Raw genomic sequence first — 18420 nt, forward strand, 5'->3', positions numbered from 1 at the left:
TCAGCCAGCGATATAATTGAAACTGCAAAATAACTGGACGTCCAGCTTGAGAGACAGCTTTCAATTGCAATAGGCGTTTCCGAAACATTAACTCCTCGTTTCTTTCGGGGGAGGAGCAGCTTGAGAGACAGCTTTCAATTGCAATCGGCACTCCTGAAACATTAACGCCTTGTTGCTTGCGACAGTTAACCCAGCCATTAACATGACAACGGACAGGGCCCAGTCAGGGAGCAGCTTGAGAGACAGCTTTCAATCGGCACTCCTGAAACATTAACGCCCTTGTTGCTTGCGACAGTTAACCCAGCCATTAACATGACAACGGACAGGGCCCAGTGAGGGAGCAGCTTGAGAGACAGCTTTCAATCGGCACTCCTGAAACATTAACGCCTTGTTGCTTGCGACAGTTAACCCAGCCATTAACATGACAACGGACAGGGCCCAGTGAGGGAGCAGCTTGAGAGACAGCTTTCAATCGGCACTTCCGAAACATTAACGCCTCGTTTCTTTCGGGGGAGGAGCAGCTTGAGAGACAGCTTTCAATTGCAATCGGCACTCCTGAAACATTAACGCCTTGTTGCTTGCGACAGTTAACCCAGCCATTAACACGTCTTGTCTTTTTATTTCCCATCTCCAGCCAGCCAGCCAGGCAGGCAGCCGAGCCACAGCCAGCATCTGCAGTATTTTCTTTTGATTGGTCTTGCCTGCTGTGGAAGGAATGTTTAAACACGAGCTGCTGATTGTCAGCACCTCACCTCTTTCTCGATTGTCTGTTGCAATCTCACTCACTCACTCACTCACTCACTGTGAGACACGTCACGTCACGTCCCTAGTTTACCTTAAAGAGGTTTCCTTCCACGGCAGTTCGTTAGTGACGGAGAATGAGTGACGTAGGTCCGTTGAGACCCAACCCTCTCCCATCTGATTGGTGGCCTACTGGCAAAGTTACCAATCTGTCACGCAGTCCGAGCAAGAAAGGAGAAAACGGCAACTTCTTTCAACTGATCCACTGTTGCAATTAGAAACGGTGGCAAAAATGTGCCCAGAACGGCAGTGCTGCGAGACTGCTTTAAACACAGTCAGGCAGAGAAAAAAGAAGGAGGGCAAACAGGACCCAAGATCAATTCGCATCGAGCGCGGTATCGCTTCTCGGCCTTTTGGCTAAGATCAAGTGGTCAAGTGGGGGAAGGCAACCATTTGGAGCCTTCCTGCCATTGTATGCCGGGGGGATGCAGTCAGGGAGAAATCCCCTCGGGCAGAGTGTAGAGCTTTGGCTTGTAGAGCTTTGGCTTGATGTAATGTCACTGCAAGGAATCTGGAATGAATCTGTAAGGCAATAAGGCACCCCAGAGTGTCAGAAAAAAAAAAAAAAAAAAAAAAAAAAAAAAAAAAAAAAAAAAAATCTGTTCTTATCAGTTTAATATCTGATACGTCCCCTATCTGGGGACCATATATTAAATTGATTTTTGGAACAGGGAGATGGAATAGGGGCTTGCTCCGTCCACTCCACGCATCGACCCAGTATTGCAGTGTCTCTGGGAACGGTGCACCTCCCTGTGGGGAGATATTCAAAAAGAAAAACAGCTCGTTCCCAGCGTCTCTGTACATGTGTGTGTGTGTATGTATTATTAGTGAGAATAAAGCATATATATTGCACTGACTTTCTCAGCTCAGTGGTATCTTTTTCTTCTCCTGGGCTGAGTGCCGCTCGCACGCACGCACGCACGCACGCACGCAGCCAGCGATATAATTGAAACTGCAAAATAACTGGACGTCCAGCTTGAGAGACAGCTTTCAATTGCAATAGGCGTTTCCGAAACATTAACTCCTCGTTTCTTTCGGGGGAGGAGCAGCTTGAGAGACAGCTTTCAATTGCAATCGGCACTCCTGAAACATTAACGCCTTGTTGCTTGCGACAGTTAACCCAGCCATTAACATGACAACGGACAGGGCCCAGTCAGGGAGCAGCTTGAGAGACAGCTTTCAATCGGCACTCCTGAAACATTAACGCCTTGTTGCTTGCGACAGTTAACCCAGCCATTAACATGACAACGGACAGGGCCCAGTGAGGGAGCAGCTTGAGAGACAGCTTTCAATCGGCACTCCTGAAACATTAACGCCTTGTTGCTTGCGACAGTTAACCCAGCCATTAACATGACAACGGACAGGGCCCAGTGAGGGAGCAGCTTGAGAGACAGCTTTCAATCGGCACTTCCGAAACATTAACGCCTCGTTTCTTTCGGGGGAGGAGCAGCTTGAGAGACAGCTTTCAATTGCAATCGGCACTCCTGAAACATTAACGCCTTGTTGCTTGCGACAGTTAACCCAGCCATTAACACGTCTTGTCTTTTTATTTCCCATCTCCAGCCAGCCAGCCAGGCAGGCAGCCGAGCCACAGCCAGCATCTGCAGTATTTTCTTTTGATTGGTCTTGCCTGCTGTGGAAGGAATGTTTAAACACGAGCTGCTGATTGTCAGCACCTCACCTCTTTCTCGATTGTCTGTTGCAATCTCACTCACTCACTCACTCACTCACTGTGAGACACGTCACGTCACGTCCCTAGTTTACCTTAAAGAGGTTTCCTTCCACGGCAGTTCGTTAGTGACGGAGAATGAGTGACGTAGGTCCGTTGAGACCCAACCCTCTCCCATCTGATTGGTGGCCTACTGGCAAAGTTACCAATCTGTCACGCAGTCCGAGCAAGAAAGGAGAAAACGGCAACTTCTTTCAACTGATCCACTGTTGCAATTAGAAACGGTGGCAAAAATGTGCCCAGAACGGCAGTGCTGCGAGACTGCTTTAAACACAGTCAGGCAGAGAAAAAAGAAGGAGGGCAAACAGGACCCAAGATCAATTCGCATCGAGCGCGGTATCGCTTCTCGGCCTTTTGGCTAAGATCAAGTGGTCAAGTGGGGGAAGGCAACCATTTGGAGCCTTCCTGCCATTGTATGCCGGGGGGATGCAGTCAGGGAGAAATCCCCTCGGGCAGAGTGTAGAGCTTTGGCTTGTAGAGCTTTGGCTTGATGTAATGTCACTGCAAGGAATCTGGAATGAATCTGTAAGGCAATAAGGCACCCCAGAGTGTCAGAAAAAAAAAAAAAAAAAAAAAAAAAAAAAAAAAAAAAAAAAAAATCTGTTCTTATCAGTTTAATATCTGATACGTCCCCTATCTGGGGACCATATATTAAATTGATTTTTGGAACAGGGAGATGGAATAGGGGCTTGCTCCGTCCACTCCACGCATCGACCCAGTATTGCAGTGTCTCTGGGAACGGTGCACCTCCCTGTGGGGAGATATTCAAAAAGAAAAACAGCTCGTTCCCAGCGTCTCTGTACATGTGTGTGTGTGTATGTATTATTAGTGAGAATAAAGCATATATATTGCACTGACTTTCTCAGCTCAGTGGTATCTTTTTCTTCTCCTGGGCTGAGTGCCGCTCGCACGCACGCACGCACGCACGCACGCAGCCAGCGATATAATTGAAACTGCAAAATAACTGGACGTCCAGCTTGAGAGACAGCTTTCAATTGCAATAGGCGTTTCCGAAACATTAACTCCTCGTTTCTTTCGGGGGAGGAGCAGCTTGAGAGACAGCTTTCAATTGCAATCGGCACTCCTGAAACATTAACGCCTTGTTGCTTGCGACAGTTAACCCAGCCATTAACATGACAACGGACAGGGCCCAGTCAGGGAGCAGCTTGAGAGACAGCTTTCAATCGGCACTCCTGAAACATTAACGCCTTGTTGCTTGCGACAGTTAACCCAGCCATTAACATGACAACGGACAGGGCCCAGTGAGGGAGCAGCTTGAGAGACAGCTTTCAATCGGCACTCCTGAAACATTAACGCCTTGTTGCTTGCGACAGTTAACCCAGCCATTAACATGACAACGGACAGGGCCCAGTGAGGGAGCAGCTTGAGAGACAGCTTTCAATCGGCACTTCCGAAACATTAACGCCTCGTTTCTTTCGGGGGAGGAGCAGCTTGAGAGACAGCTTTCAATTGCAATCGGCACTCCTGAAACATTAACGCCTTGTTGCTTGCGACAGTTAACCCAGCCATTAACACGTCTTGTCTTTTTATTTCCCATCTCCAGCCAGCCAGCCAGGCAGGCAGCCGAGCCACAGCCAGCATCTGCAGTATTTTCTTTTGATTGGTCTTGCCTGCTGTGGAAGGAATGTTTAAACACGAGCTGCTGATTGTCAGCACCTCACCTCTTTCTCGATTGTCTGTTGCAATCTCACTCACTCACTCACTCACTCACTGTGAGACACGTCACGTCACGTCCCTAGTTTACCTTAAAGAGGTTTCCTTCCACGGCAGTTCGTTAGTGACGGAGAATGAGTGACGTAGGTCCGTTGAGACCCAACCCTCTCCCATCTGATTGGTGGCCTACTGGCAAAGTTACCAATCTGTCACGCAGTCCGAGCAAGAAAGGAGAAAACGGCAACTTCTTTCAACTGATCCACTGTTGCAATTAGAAACGGTGGCAAAAATGTGCCCAGAACGGCAGTGCTGCGAGACTGCTTTAAACACAGTCAGGCAGAGAAAAAAGAAGGAGGGCAAACAGGACCCAAGATCAATTCGCATCGAGCGCGGTATCGCTTCTCGGCCTTTTGGCTAAGATCAAGTGGTCAAGTGGGGGAAGGCAACCATTTGGAGCCTTCCTGCCATTGTATGCCGGGGGGATGCAGTCAGGGAGAAATCCCCTCGGGCAGAGTGTAGAGCTTTGGCTTGTAGAGCTTTGGCTTGATGTAATGTCACTGCAAGGAATCTGGAATGAATCTGTAAGGCAATAAGGCACCCCAGAGTGTCAGAAAAAAAAAAAAAAAAAAAAAAAAAAAAAAAAAAAAAAAATCTGTTCTTATCAGTTTAATATCTGATACGTCCCCTATCTGGGGACCATATATTAAATTGATTTTTGGAACAGGGAGATGGAATAGGGGCTTGCTCCGTCCACTCCACGCATCGACCCAGTATTGCAGTGTCTCTGGGAACGGTGCACCTCCCTGTGGGGAGATATTCAAAAAGAAAAACAGCTCGTTCCCAGCGTCTCTGTACATGTGTGTGTGTGTATGTATTATTAGTGAGAATAAAGCATATATATTGCACTGACTTTCTCAGCTCAGTGGTATCTTTTTCTTCTCCTGGGCTGAGTGCCGCTCGCACGCACGCACGCACGCACGCACGCAGCCAGCGATATAATTGAAACTGCAAAATAACTGGACGTCCAGCTTGAGAGACAGCTTTCAATTGCAATAGGCGTTTCCGAAACATTAACTCCTCGTTTCTTTCGGGGGAGGAGCAGCTTGAGAGACAGCTTTCAATTGCAATCGGCACTCCTGAAACATTAACGCCTTGTTGCTTGCGACAGTTAACCCAGCCATTAACATGACAACGGACAGGGCCCAGTCAGGGAGCAGCTTGAGAGACAGCTTTCAATCGGCACTCCTGAAACATTAACGCCTTGTTGCTTGCGACAGTTAACCCAGCCATTAACATGACAACGGACAGGGCCCAGTGAGGGAGCAGCTTGAGAGACAGCTTTCAATCGGCACTCCTGAAACATTAACGCCTTGTTGCTTGCGACAGTTAACCCAGCCATTAACATGACAACGGACAGGGCCCAGTGAGGGAGCAGCTTGAGAGACAGCTTTCAATCGGCACTTCCGAAACATTAACGCCTCGTTTCTTTCGGGGGAGGAGCAGCTTGAGAGACAGCTTTCAATTGCAATCGGCACTCCTGAAACATTAACGCCTTGTTGCTTGCGACAGTTAACCCAGCCATTAACACGTCTTGTCTTTTTATTTCCCATCTCCAGCCAGCCAGCCAGGCAGGCAGCCGAGCCACAGCCAGCATCTGCAGTATTTTCTTTTGATTGGTCTTGCCTGCTGTGGAAGGAATGTTTAAACACGAGCTGCTGATTGTCAGCACCTCACCTCTTTCTCGATTGTCTGTTGCAATCTCACTCACTCACTCACTCACTCACTGTGAGACACGTCACGTCACGTCCCTAGTTTACCTTAAAGAGGTTTCCTTCCACGGCAGTTCGTTAGTGACGGAGAATGAGTGACGTAGGTCCGTTGAGACCCAACCCTCTCCCATCTGATTGGTGGCCTACTGGCAAAGTTACCAATCTGTCACGCAGTCCGAGCAAGAAAGGAGAAAACGGCAACTTCTTTCAACTGATCCACTGTTGCAATTAGAAACGGTGGCAAAAATGTGCCCAGAACGGCAGTGCTGCGAGACTGCTTTAAACACAGTCAGGCAGAGAAAAAAGAAGGAGGGCAAACAGGACCCAAGATCAATTCGCATCGAGCGCGGTATCGCTTCTCGGCCTTTTGGCTAAGATCAAGTGGTCAAGTGGGGGAAGGCAACCATTTGGAGCCTTCCTGCCATTGTATGCCGGGGGGATGCAGTCAGGGAGAAATCCCCTCGGGCAGAGTGTAGAGCTTTGGCTTGTAGAGCTTTGGCTTGATGTAATGTCACTGCAAGGAATCTGGAATGAATCTGTAAGGCAATAAGGCACCCCAGAGTGTCAGAAAAAAAAAAAAAAAAAAAAAAAAAAAAAAAAAAAAAAAAAAATCTGTTCTTATCAGTTTAATATCTGATACGTCCCCTATCTGGGGACCATATATTAAATTGATTTTTGGAACAGGGAGATGGAATAGGGGCTTGCTCCGTCCACTCCACGCATCGACCCAGTATTGCAGTGTCTCTGGGAACGGTGCACCTCCCTGTGGGGAGATATTCAAAAAGAAAAACAGCTCGTTCCCAGCGTCTCTGTACATGTGTGTGTGTGTATGTATTATTAGTGAGAATAAAGCATATATATTGCACTGACTTTCTCAGCTCAGTGGTATCTTTTTCTTCTCCTGGGCTGAGTGCCGCTCGCACGCACGCACGCACGCACGCACGCAGCCAGCGATATAATTGAAACTGCAAAATAACTGGACGTCCAGCTTGAGAGACAGCTTTCAATTGCAATAGGCGTTTCCGAAACATTAACTCCTCGTTTCTTTCGGGGGAGGAGCAGCTTGAGAGACAGCTTTCAATTGCAATCGGCACTCCTGAAACATTAACGCCTTGTTGCTTGCGACAGTTAACCCAGCCATTAACATGACAACGGACAGGGCCCAGTCAGGGAGCAGCTTGAGAGACAGCTTTCAATCGGCACTCCTGAAACATTAACGCCTTGTTGCTTGCGACAGTTAACCCAGCCATTAACATGACAACGGACAGGGCCCAGTGAGGGAGCAGCTTGAGAGACAGCTTTCAATCGGCACTCCTGAAACATTAACGCCTTGTTGCTTGCGACAGTTAACCCAGCCATTAACATGACAACGGACAGGGCCCAGTGAGGGAGCAGCTTGAGAGACAGCTTTCAATCGGCACTTCCGAAACATTAACGCCTCGTTTCTTTCGGGGGAGGAGCAGCTTGAGAGACAGCTTTCAATTGCAATCGGCACTCCTGAAACATTAACGCCTTGTTGCTTGCGACAGTTAACCCAGCCATTAACACGTCTTGTCTTTTTATTTCCCATCTCCAGCCAGCCAGCCAGGCAGGCAGCCGAGCCACAGCCAGCATCTGCAGTATTTTCTTTTGATTGGTCTTGCCTGCTGTGGAAGGAATGTTTAAACACGAGCTGCTGATTGTCAGCACCTCACCTCTTTCTCGATTGTCTGTTGCAATCTCACTCACTCACTCACTCACTCACTGTGAGACACGTCACGTCACGTCCCTAGTTTACCTTAAAGAGGTTTCCTTCCACGGCAGTTCGTTAGTGACGGAGAATGAGTGACGTAGGTCCGTTGAGACCCAACCCTCTCCCATCTGATTGGTGGCCTACTGGCAAAGTTACCAATCTGTCACGCAGTCCGAGCAAGAAAGGAGAAAACGGCAACTTCTTTCAACTGATCCACTGTTGCAATTAGAAACGGTGGCAAAAATGTGCCCAGAACGGCAGTGCTGCGAGACTGCTTTAAACACAGTCAGGCAGAGAAAAAAGAAGGAGGGCAAACAGGACCCAAGATCAATTCGCATCGAGCGCGGTATCGCTTCTCGGCCTTTTGGCTAAGATCAAGTGGTCAAGTGGGGGAAGGCAACCATTTGGAGCCTTCCTGCCATTGTATGCCGGGGGGATGCAGTCAGGGAGAAATCCCCTCGGGCAGAGTGTAGAGCTTTGGCTTGTAGAGCTTTGGCTTGATGTAATGTCACTGCAAGGAATCTGGAATGAATCTGTAAGGCAATAAGGCACCCCAGAGTGTCAGAAAAAAAAAAAAAAAAAAAAAAAAAAAAAAAAAAAAAAAAAAATCTGTTCTTATCAGTTTAATATCTGATACGTCCCCTATCTGGGGACCATATATTAAATTGATTTTTGGAACAGGGAGATGGAATAGGGGCTTGCTCCGTCCACTCCACGCATCGACCCAGTATTGCAGTGTCTCTGGGAACGGTGCACCTCCCTGTGGGGAGATATTCAAAAAGAAAAACAGCTCGTTCCCAGCGTCTCTGTACATGTGTGTGTGTGTATGTATTATTAGTGAGAATAAAGCATATATATTGCACTGACTTTCTCAGCTCAGTGGTATCTTTTTCTTCTCCTGGGCTGAGTGCCGCTCGCACGCACGCACGCACGCACGCACGCAGCCAGCGATATAATTGAAACTGCAAAATAACTGGACGTCCAGCTTGAGAGACAGCTTTCAATTGCAATAGGCGTTTCCGAAACATTAACTCCTCGTTTCTTTCGGGGGAGGAGCAGCTTGAGAGACAGCTTTCAATTGCAATCGGCACTCCTGAAACATTAACGCCTTGTTGCTTGCGACAGTTAACCCAGCCATTAACATGACAACGGACAGGGCCCAGTCAGGGAGCAGCTTGAGAGACAGCTTTCAATCGGCACTCCTGAAACATTAACGCCTTGTTGCTTGCGACAGTTAACCCAGCCATTAACATGACAACGGACAGGGCCCAGTGAGGGAGCAGCTTGAGAGACAGCTTTCAATCGGCACTCCTGAAACATTAACGCCTTGTTGCTTGCGACAGTTAACCCAGCCATTAACATGACAACGGACAGGGCCCAGTGAGGGAGCAGCTTGAGAGACAGCTTTCAATCGGCACTTCCGAAACATTAACGCCTCGTTTCTTTCGGGGGAGGAGCAGCTTGAGAGACAGCTTTCAATTGCAATCGGCACTCCTGAAACATTAACGCCTTGTTGCTTGCGACAGTTAACCCAGCCATTAACACGTCTTGTCTTTTTATTTCCCATCTCCAGCCAGCCAGCCAGGCAGGCAGCCGAGCCACAGCCAGCATCTGCAGTATTTTCTTTTGATTGGTCTTGCCTGCTGTGGAAGGAATGTTTAAACACGAGCTGCTGATTGTCAGCACCTCACCTCTTTCTCGATTGTCTGTTGCAATCTCACTCACTCACTCACTCACTCACTGTGAGACACGTCACGTCACGTCCCTAGTTTACCTTAAAGAGGTTTCCTTCCACGGCAGTTCGTTAGTGACGGAGAATGAGTGACGTAGGTCCGTTGAGACCCAACCCTCTCCCATCTGATTGGTGGCCTACTGGCAAAGTTACCAATCTGTCACGCAGTCCGAGCAAGAAAGGAGAAAACGGCAACTTCTTTCAACTGATCCACTGTTGCAATTAGAAACGGTGGCAAAAATGTGCCCAGAACGGCAGTGCTGCGAGACTGCTTTAAACACAGTCAGGCAGAGAAAAAAGAAGGAGGGCAAACAGGACCCAAGATCAATTCGCATCGAGCGCGGTATCGCTTCTCGGCCTTTTGGCTAAGATCAAGTGGTCAAGTGGGGGAAGGCAACCATTTGGAGCCTTCCTGCCATTGTATGCCGGGGGGATGCAGTCAGGGAGAAATCCCCTCGGGCAGAGTGTAGAGCTTTGGCTTGTAGAGCTTTGGCTTGATGTAATGTCACTGCAAGGAATCTGGAATGAATCTGTAAGGCAATAAGGCACCCCAGAGTGTCAGAAAAAAAAAAAAAAAAAAAAAAAAAAAAAAAAAAAAAAAAAAATCTGTTCTTATCAGTTTAATATCTGATACGTCCCCTATCTGGGGACCATATATTAAATTGATTTTTGGAACAGGGAGATGGAATAGGGGCTTGCTCCGTCCACTCCACGCATCGACCCAGTATTGCAGTGTCTCTGGGAACGGTGCACCTCCCTGTGGGGAGATATTCAAAAAGAAAAACAGCTCGTTCCCAGCGTCTCTGTACATGTGTGTGTGTGTATGTATTATTAGTGAGAATAAAGCATATATATTGCACTGACTTTCTCAGCTCAGTGGTATCTTTTTCTTCTCCTGGGCTGAGTGCCGCTCGCACGCACGCACGCACGCACGCACGCAGCCAGCGATATAATTGAAACTGCAAAATAACTGGACGTCCAGCTTGAGAGACAGCTTTCAATTGCAATAGGCGTTTCCGAAACATTAACTCCTCGTTTCTTTCGGGGGAGGAGCAGCTTGAGAGACAGCTTTCAATTGCAATCGGCACTCCTGAAACATTAACGCCTTGTTGCTTGCGACAGTTAACCCAGCCATTAACATGACAACGGACAGGGCCCAGTCAGGGAGCAGCTTGAGAGACAGCTTTCAATCGGCACTCCTGAAACATTAACGCCTTGTTGCTTGCGACAGTTAACCCAGCCATTAACATGACAACGGACAGGGCCCAGTGAGGGAGCAGCTTGAGAGACAGCTTTCAATCGGCACTCCTGAAACATTAACGCCTTGTTGCTTGCGACAGTTAACCCAGCCATTAACATGACAACGGACAGGGCCCAGTGAGGGAGCAGCTTGAGAGACAGCTTTCAATCGGCACTTCCGAAACATTAACGCCTCGTTTCTTTCGGGGGAGGAGCAGCTTGAGAGACAGCTTTCAATTGCAATCGGCACTCCTGAAACATTAACGCCTTGTTGCTTGCGACAGTTAACCCAGCCATTAACACGTCTTGTCTTTTTATTTCCCATCTCCAGCCAGCCAGCCAGGCAGGCAGCCGAGCCACAGCCAGCATCTGCAGTATTTTCTTTTGATTGGTCTTGCCTGCTGTGGAAGGAATGTTTAAACACGAGCTGCTGATTGTCAGCACCTCACCTCTTTCTCGATTGTCTGTTGCAATCTCACTCACTCACTCACTCACTCACTGTGAGACACGTCACGTCACGTCCCTAGTTTACCTTAAAGAGGTTTCCTTCCACGGCAGTTCGTTAGTGACGGAGAATGAGTGACGTAGGTCCGTTGAGACCCAACCCTCTCCCATCTGATTGGTGGCCTACTGGCAAAGTTACCAATCTGTCACGCAGTCCGAGCAAGAAAGGAGAAAACGGCAACTTCTTTCAACTGATCCACTGTTGCAATTAGAAACGGTGGCAAAAATGTGCCCAGAACGGCAGTGCTGCGAGACTGCTTTAAACACAGTCAGGCAGAGAAAAAAGAAGGAGGGCAAACAGGACCCAAGATCAATTCGCATCGAGCGCGGTATCGCTTCTCGGCCTTTTGGCTAAGATCAAGTGGTCAAGTGGGGGAAGGCAACCATTTGGAGCCTTCCTGCCATTGTATGCCGGGGGGATGCAGTCAGGGAGAAATCCCCTCGGGCAGAGTGTAGAGCTTTGGCTTGTAGAGCTTTGGCTTGATGTAATGTCACTGCAAGGAATCTGGAATGAATCTGTAAGGCAATAAGGCACCCCAGAGTGTCAGAAAAAAAAAAAAAAAAAAAAAAAAAAAAAAAAAAAAAAAAAAAAATCTGTTCTTATCAGTTTAATATCTGATACGTCCCCTATCTGGGGACCATATATTAAATTGATTTTTGGAACAGGGAGATGGAATAGGGGCTTGCTCCGTCCACTCCACGCATCGACCCAGTATTGCAGTGTCTCTGGGAACGGTGCACCTCCCTGTGGGGAGATATTCAAAAAGAAAAACAGCTCGTTCCCAGCGTCTCTGTACATGTGTGTGTGTGTATGTATTATTAGTGAGAATAAAGCATATATATTGCACTGACTTTCTCAGCTCAGTGGTATCTTTTTCTTCTCCTGGGCTGAGTGCCGCTCGCACGCACGCACGCACGCACGCACGCAGCCAGCGATATAATTGAAACTGCAAAATAACTGGACGTCCAGCTTGAGAGACAGCTTTCAATTGCAATAGGCGTTTCCGAAACATTAACTCCTCGTTTCTTTCGGGGGAGGAGCAGCTTGAGAGACAGCTTTCAATTGCAATCGGCACTCCTGAAACATTAACGCCTTGTTGCTTGCGACAGTTAACCCAGCCATTAACATGACAACGGACAGGGCCCAGTCAGGGAGCAGCTTGAGAGACAGCTTTCAATCGGCACTCCTGAAACATTAACGCCTTGTTGCTTGCGACAGTTAACCCAGCCATTAACATGACAACGGACAGGGCCCAGTGAGGGAGCAGCTTGAGAGACAGCTTTCAATCGGCACTCCTGAAACATTAACGCCTTGTTGCTTGCGACAGTTAACCCAGCCATTAACATGACAACGGACAGGGCCCAGTGAGGGAGCAGCTTGAGAGACAGCTTTCAATCGGCACTTCCGAAACATTAACGCCTCGTTTCTTTCGGGGGAGGAGCAGCTTGAGAGACAGCTTTCAATTGCAATCGGCACTCCTGAAACATTAACGCCTTGTTGCTTGCGACAGTTAACCCAGCCATTAACACGTCTTGTCTTTTTATTTCCCATCTCCAGCCAGCCAGCCAGGCAGGCAGCCGAGCCACAGCCAGCATCTGCAGTATTTTCTTTTGATTGGTCTTGCCTGCTGTGGAAGGAATGTTTAAACACGAGCTGCTGATTGTCAGCACCTCACCTCTTTCTCGATTGTCTGTTGCAATCTCACTCACTCACTCACTCACTCACTGTGAGACACGTCACGTCACGTCCCTAGTTTACCTTAAAGAGGTTTCCTTCCACGGCAGTTCGTTAGTGACGGAGAATGAGTGACGTAGGTCCGTTGAGACCCAACCCTCTCCCATCTGATTGGTGGCCTACTGGCAAAGTTACCAATCTGTCACGCAGTCCGAGCAAGAAAGGAGAAAACGGCAACTTCTTTCAACTGATCCACTGTTGCAATTAGAAACGGTGGCAAAAATGTGCCCAGAACGGCAGTGCTGCGAGACTGCTTTAAACACAGTCAGGCAGAGAAAAAAGAAGGAGGGCAAACAGGACCCAAGATCAATTCGCATCGAGCGCGGTATCGCTTCTCGGCCTTTTGGCTAAGATCAAGTGGTCAAGTGGGGGAAGGCAACCATTTGGAGCCTTCCTGCCATTGTATGCCGGGGGGATGCAGTCAGGGAGAAATCCCCTCGGGCAGAGTGTAGAGCTTTGGCTTGTAGAGCTTTGGCTTGATGTAATGTCACTGCAAGGAATCTGGAATGAATCTGTAAGGCAATAAGGCACCCCAGAGTGTCAGAAAAAAAAAAAAAAAAAAAAAAAAAAAAAAAAAAAAAAAAAAAATCTGTTCTTATCAGTTTAATATCTGATACGTCCCCTATCTGGGGACCATATATTAAATTGATTTTTGGAACAGGGAGATGGAATAGGGGCTTGCTCCGTCCACTCCACGCATCGACCCAGTATTGCAGTGTCTCTGGGAACGGTGCACCTCCCTGTGGGGAGATATTCAAAAAGAAAAACAGCTCGTTCCCAGCGTCTCTGTACATGTGTGTGTGTGTATGTATTATTAGTGAGAATAAAGCATATATATTGCACTGACTTTCTCAGCTCAGTGGTATCTTTTTCTTCTCCTGGGCTGAGTGCCGCTCGCACGCACGCACGCACGCACGCACGCAGCCAGCGATATAATTGAAACTGCAAAATAACTGGACGTCCAGCTTGAGAGACAGCTTTCAATTGCAATAGGCGTTTCCGAAACATTAACTCCTCGTTTCTTTCGGGGGAGGAGCAGCTTGAGAGACAGCTTTCAATTGCAATCGGCACTCCTGAAACATTAACGCCTTGTTGCTTGCGACAGTTAACCCAGCCATTAACATGACAACGGACAGGGCCCAGTCAGGGAGCAGCTTGAGAGACAGCTTTCAATCGGCACTCCTGAAACATTAACGCCTTGTTGCTTGCGACAGTTAACCCAGCCATTAACATGACAACGGACAGGGCCCAGTGAGGGAGCAGCTTGAGAGACAGCTTTCAATCGGCACTCCTGAAACATTAACGCCTTGTTGCTTGCGACAGTTAACCCAGCCATTAACATGACAACGGACAGGGCCCAGTGAGGGAGCAGCTTGAGAGACAGCTTTCAATCGGCACTTCCGAAACATTAACGCCTCGTTTCTTTCGGGGGAGGAGCAGCTTGAGAGACAGCTTTCAATTGCAATCGGCACTCCTGAAACATTAACGCCTTGTTGCTTGCGACAGTTAACCCAGCCATTAACACGTCTTGTCTTTTTATTTCCCATCTCCAGCCAGCCAGCCAGGCAGGCAGCCGAGCCACAGCCAGCATCTGCAGTATTTTCTTTTGATTGGTCTTGCCTGCTGTGGAAGGAATGTTTAAACACGAGCTGCTGATTGTCAGCACCTCACCTCTTTCTCGATTGTCTGTTGCAATCTCACTCACTCACTCACTCACTCACTCACTCACTCACTGTGAGACACGTCACGTCACGTCCCTAGTTTACCTTAAAGAGGTTTCCTTCCACGGCAGTTCGTTAGTGACGGAGAATGAGTGACGTAGGTCCGTTGAGACCCAACCCTCTCCCATCTGATTGGTGGCCTACTGGCAAAGTTACCAATCTGTCACGCAGTCCGAGCAAGAAAGGAGAAAACGGCAACTTCTTTCAACTGATCCACTGTTGCAATTAGAAACGGTGGCAAAAATGTGCCCAGAACGGCAGTGCTGCGAGACTGCTTTAAACACAGTCAGGCAGAGAAAAAAGAAGGAGGGCAAACAGGACCCAAGATCAATTCGCATCGAGCGCGGTATCGCTTCTCGGCCTTTTGGCTAAGATCAAGTGGTCAAGTGGGGGAAGGCAACCATTTGGAGCCTTCCTGCCATTGTATGCCGGGGGGATGCAGTCAGGGAGAAATCCCCTCGGGCAGAGTGTAGAGCTTTGGCTTGTAGAGCTTTGGCTTGATGTAATGTCACTGCAAGGAATCTGGAATGAATCTGTAAGGCAATAAGGCACCCCAGAGTGTCAGAAAAAAAAAAAAAAAAAAAAAAAAAAAAAAAAAAAAAAAAAAAATCTGTTCTTATCAGTTTAATATCTGATACGTCCCCTATCTGGGGACCATATATTAAATTGATTTTTGGAACAGGGAGATGGAATAGGGGCTTGCTCCGTCCACTCCACGCATCGACCCAGTATTGCAGTGTCTCTGGGAACGGTGCACCTCCCTGTGGGGAGATATTCAAAAAGAAAAACAGCTCGTTCCCAGCGTCTCTGTACATGTGTGTGTGTGTATGTATTATTAGTGAGAATAAAGCATATATATTGCACTGACTTTCTCAGCTCAGTGGTATCTTTTTCTTCTCCTGGGCTGAGTGCCGCTCGCACGCACGCACGCACGCACGCACGCAGCCAGCGATATAATTGAAACTGCAAAATAACTGGACGTCCAGCTTGAGAGACAGCTTTCAATTGCAATAGGCGTTTCCGAAACATTAACTCCTCGTTTCTTTCGGGGGAGGAGCAGCTTGAGAGACAGCTTTCAATTGCAATCGGCACTCCTGAAACATTAACGCCTTGTTGCTTGCGACAGTTAACCCAGCCATTAACATGACAACGGACAGGGCCCAGTCAGGGAGCAGCTTGAGAGACAGCTTTCAATCGGCACTCCTGAAACATTAACGCCTTGTTGCTTGCGACAGTTAACCCAGCCATTAACATGACAACGGACAGGGCCCAGTGAGGGAGCAGCTTGAGAGACAGCTTTCAATCGGCACTCCTGAAACATTAACGCCTTGTTGCTTGCGACAGTTAACCCAGCCATTAACATGACAACGGACAGGGCCCAGTGAGGGAGCAGCTTGAGAGACAGCTTTCAATCGGCACTTCCGAAACATTAACGCCTCGTTTCTTTCGGGGGAGGAGCAGCTTGAGAGACAGCTTTCAATTGCAATCGGCACTCCTGAAACATTAACGCCTTGTTGCTTGCGACAGTTAACCCAGCCATTAACACGTCTTGTCTTTTTATTTCCCATCTCCAGCCAGCCAGCCAGGCAGGCAGCCGAGCCACAGCCAGCATCTGCAGTATTTTCTTTTGATTGGTCTTGCCTGCTGTGGAAGGAATGTTTAAACACGAGCTGCTGATTGTCAGCACCTCACCTCTTTCTCGATTGTCTGTTGCAATCTCACTCACTCACTCACTCACTCACTCACTCACTCACTGTGAGACACGTCACGTCACGTCCCTAGTTTACCTTAAAGAGGTTTCCTTCCACGGCAGTTCGTTAGTGACGGAGAATGAGTGACGTAGGTCCGTTGAGACCCAACCCTCTCCCATCTGATTGGTGGCCTACTGGCAAAGTTACCAATCTGTCACGCAGTCCGAGCAAGAAAGGAGAAAACGGCAACTTCTTTCAACTGATCCACTGTTGCAATTAGAAACGGTGGCAAAAATGTGCCCAGAACGGCAGTGCTGCGAGACTGCTTTAAACACAGTCAGGCAGAGAAAAAAGAAGGAGGGCAAACAGGACCCAAGATCAATTCGCATCGAGCGCGGTATCGCTTCTCGGCCTTTTGGCTAAGATCAAGTGGTCAAGTGGGGGAAGGCAACCATTTGGAGCCTTCCTGCCATTGTATGCCGGGGGGATGCAGTCAGGGAGAAATCCCCTCGGGCAGAGTGTAGAGCTTTGGCTTGTAGAGCTTTGGCTTGATGTAATGTCACTGCAAGGAATCTGGAATGAATCTGTAAGGCAATAAGGCACCCCAGAGTGTCAGAAAAAAAAAAAAAAAAAAAAAAAAAAAAAAAAAAAAAAAAAAAATCTGTTCTTATCAGTTTAATATCTGATACGTCCCCTATCTGGGGACCATATATTAAATTGATTTTTGGAACAGGGAGATGGAATAGGGGCTTGCTCCGTCCACTCCACGCATCGACCCAGTATTGCAGTGTCTCTGGGAACGGTGCACCTCCCTGTGGGGAGATATTCAAAAAGAAAAACAGCTCGTTCCCAGCGTCTCTGTACATGTGTGTGTGTGTATGTATTATTAGTGAGAATAAAGCATATATATTGCACTGACTTTCTCAGCTCAGTGGTATCTTTTTCTTCTCCTGGGCTGAGTGCCGCTCGCACGCACGCACGCACGCACGCACGCAGCCAGCGATATAATTGAAACTGCAAAATAACTGGACGTCCAGCTTGAGAGACAGCTTTCAATTGCAATAGGCGTTTCCGAAACATTAACTCCTCGTTTCTTTCGGGGGAGGAGCAGCTTGAGAGACAGCTTTCAATTGCAATCGGCACTCCTGAAACATTAACGCCTTGTTGCTTGCGACAGTTAACCCAGCCATTAACATGACAACGGACAGGGCCCAGTCAGGGAGCAGCTTGAGAGACAGCTTTCAATCGGCACTCCTGAAACATTAACGCCTTGTTGCTTGCGACAGTTAACCCAGCCATTAACATGACAACGGACAGGGCCCAGTGAGGGAGCAGCTTGAGAGACAGCTTTCAATCGGCACTCCTGAAACATTAACGCCTTGTTGCTTGCGACAGTTAACCCAGCCATTAACATGACAACGGACAGGGCCCAGTGAGGGAGCAGCTTGAGAGACAGCTTTCAATCGGCACTTCCGAAACATTAACGCCTCGTTTCTTTCGGGGGAGGAGCAGCTTGAGAGACAGCTTTCAATTGCAATCGGCACTCCTGAAACATTAACGCCTTGTTGCTTGCGACAGTTAACCCAGCCATTAACACGTCTTGTCTTTTTATTTCCCATCTCCAGCCAGCCAGCCAGGCAGGCAGCCGAGCCACAGCCAGCATCTGCAGTATTTTCTTTTGATTGGTCTTGCCTGCTGTGGAAGGAATGTTTAAACACGAGCTGCTGATTGTCAGCACCTCACCTCTTTCTCGATTGTCTGTTGCAATCTCACTCACTCACTCACTCACTCACTCACTCACTCACTGTGAGACACGTCACGTCACGTCCCTAGTTTACCTTAAAGAGGTTTCCTTCCACGGCAGTTCGTTAGTGACGGAGAATGAGTGACGTAGGTCCGTTGAGACCCAACCCTCTCCCATCTGATTGGTGGCCTACTGGCAAAGTTACCAATCTGTCACGCAGTCCGAGCAAGAAAGGAGAAAACGGCAACTTCTTTCAACTGATCCACTGTTGCAATTAGAAACGGTGGCAAAAATGTGCCCAGAACGGCAGTGCTGCGAGACTGCTTTAAACACAGTCAGGCAGAGAAAA

General features: G+C 48.2%; 10 pseudogenes; all 10 read left to right on the forward strand.

Moving 5' to 3' along the window:
• Positions 1 to 1381: 1381 nt before the first annotated feature.
• Positions 1382 to 1552, forward strand: LOC137316136 (U2 spliceosomal RNA; annotated as a pseudogene).
• Positions 1553 to 3111: 1559 nt separating this feature from the next.
• Positions 3112 to 3282, forward strand: LOC137316137 (U2 spliceosomal RNA; annotated as a pseudogene).
• A 1555-nt stretch (positions 3283 to 4837) lies between these two features.
• LOC137316135 (U2 spliceosomal RNA) lies at positions 4838 to 5008 on the forward strand (annotated as a pseudogene).
• A 1558-nt stretch (positions 5009 to 6566) lies between these two features.
• Positions 6567 to 6737, forward strand: LOC137316138 (U2 spliceosomal RNA; annotated as a pseudogene).
• A 1558-nt stretch (positions 6738 to 8295) lies between these two features.
• On the forward strand, positions 8296 to 8466 carry LOC137316139 (U2 spliceosomal RNA; annotated as a pseudogene).
• A 1558-nt stretch (positions 8467 to 10024) lies between these two features.
• LOC137316140 (U2 spliceosomal RNA) lies at positions 10025 to 10195 on the forward strand (annotated as a pseudogene).
• A 1560-nt stretch (positions 10196 to 11755) lies between these two features.
• LOC137316142 (U2 spliceosomal RNA) lies at positions 11756 to 11926 on the forward strand (annotated as a pseudogene).
• A 1559-nt stretch (positions 11927 to 13485) lies between these two features.
• On the forward strand, positions 13486 to 13656 carry LOC137316143 (U2 spliceosomal RNA; annotated as a pseudogene).
• Positions 13657 to 15227: 1571 nt separating this feature from the next.
• On the forward strand, positions 15228 to 15398 carry LOC137316144 (U2 spliceosomal RNA; annotated as a pseudogene).
• Positions 15399 to 16969: 1571 nt separating this feature from the next.
• On the forward strand, positions 16970 to 17140 carry LOC137316145 (U2 spliceosomal RNA; annotated as a pseudogene).
• The last annotated feature ends 1280 nt before the right edge of the window (positions 17141 to 18420 follow it).

Source organism: Heptranchias perlo, unplaced genomic scaffold (genome assembly GCF_035084215.1).
Source record: "Heptranchias perlo isolate sHepPer1 unplaced genomic scaffold, sHepPer1.hap1 HAP1_SCAFFOLD_561, whole genome shotgun sequence".
Lineage (NCBI taxonomy): Eukaryota > Metazoa > Chordata > Chondrichthyes > Hexanchiformes > Hexanchidae > Heptranchias > Heptranchias perlo.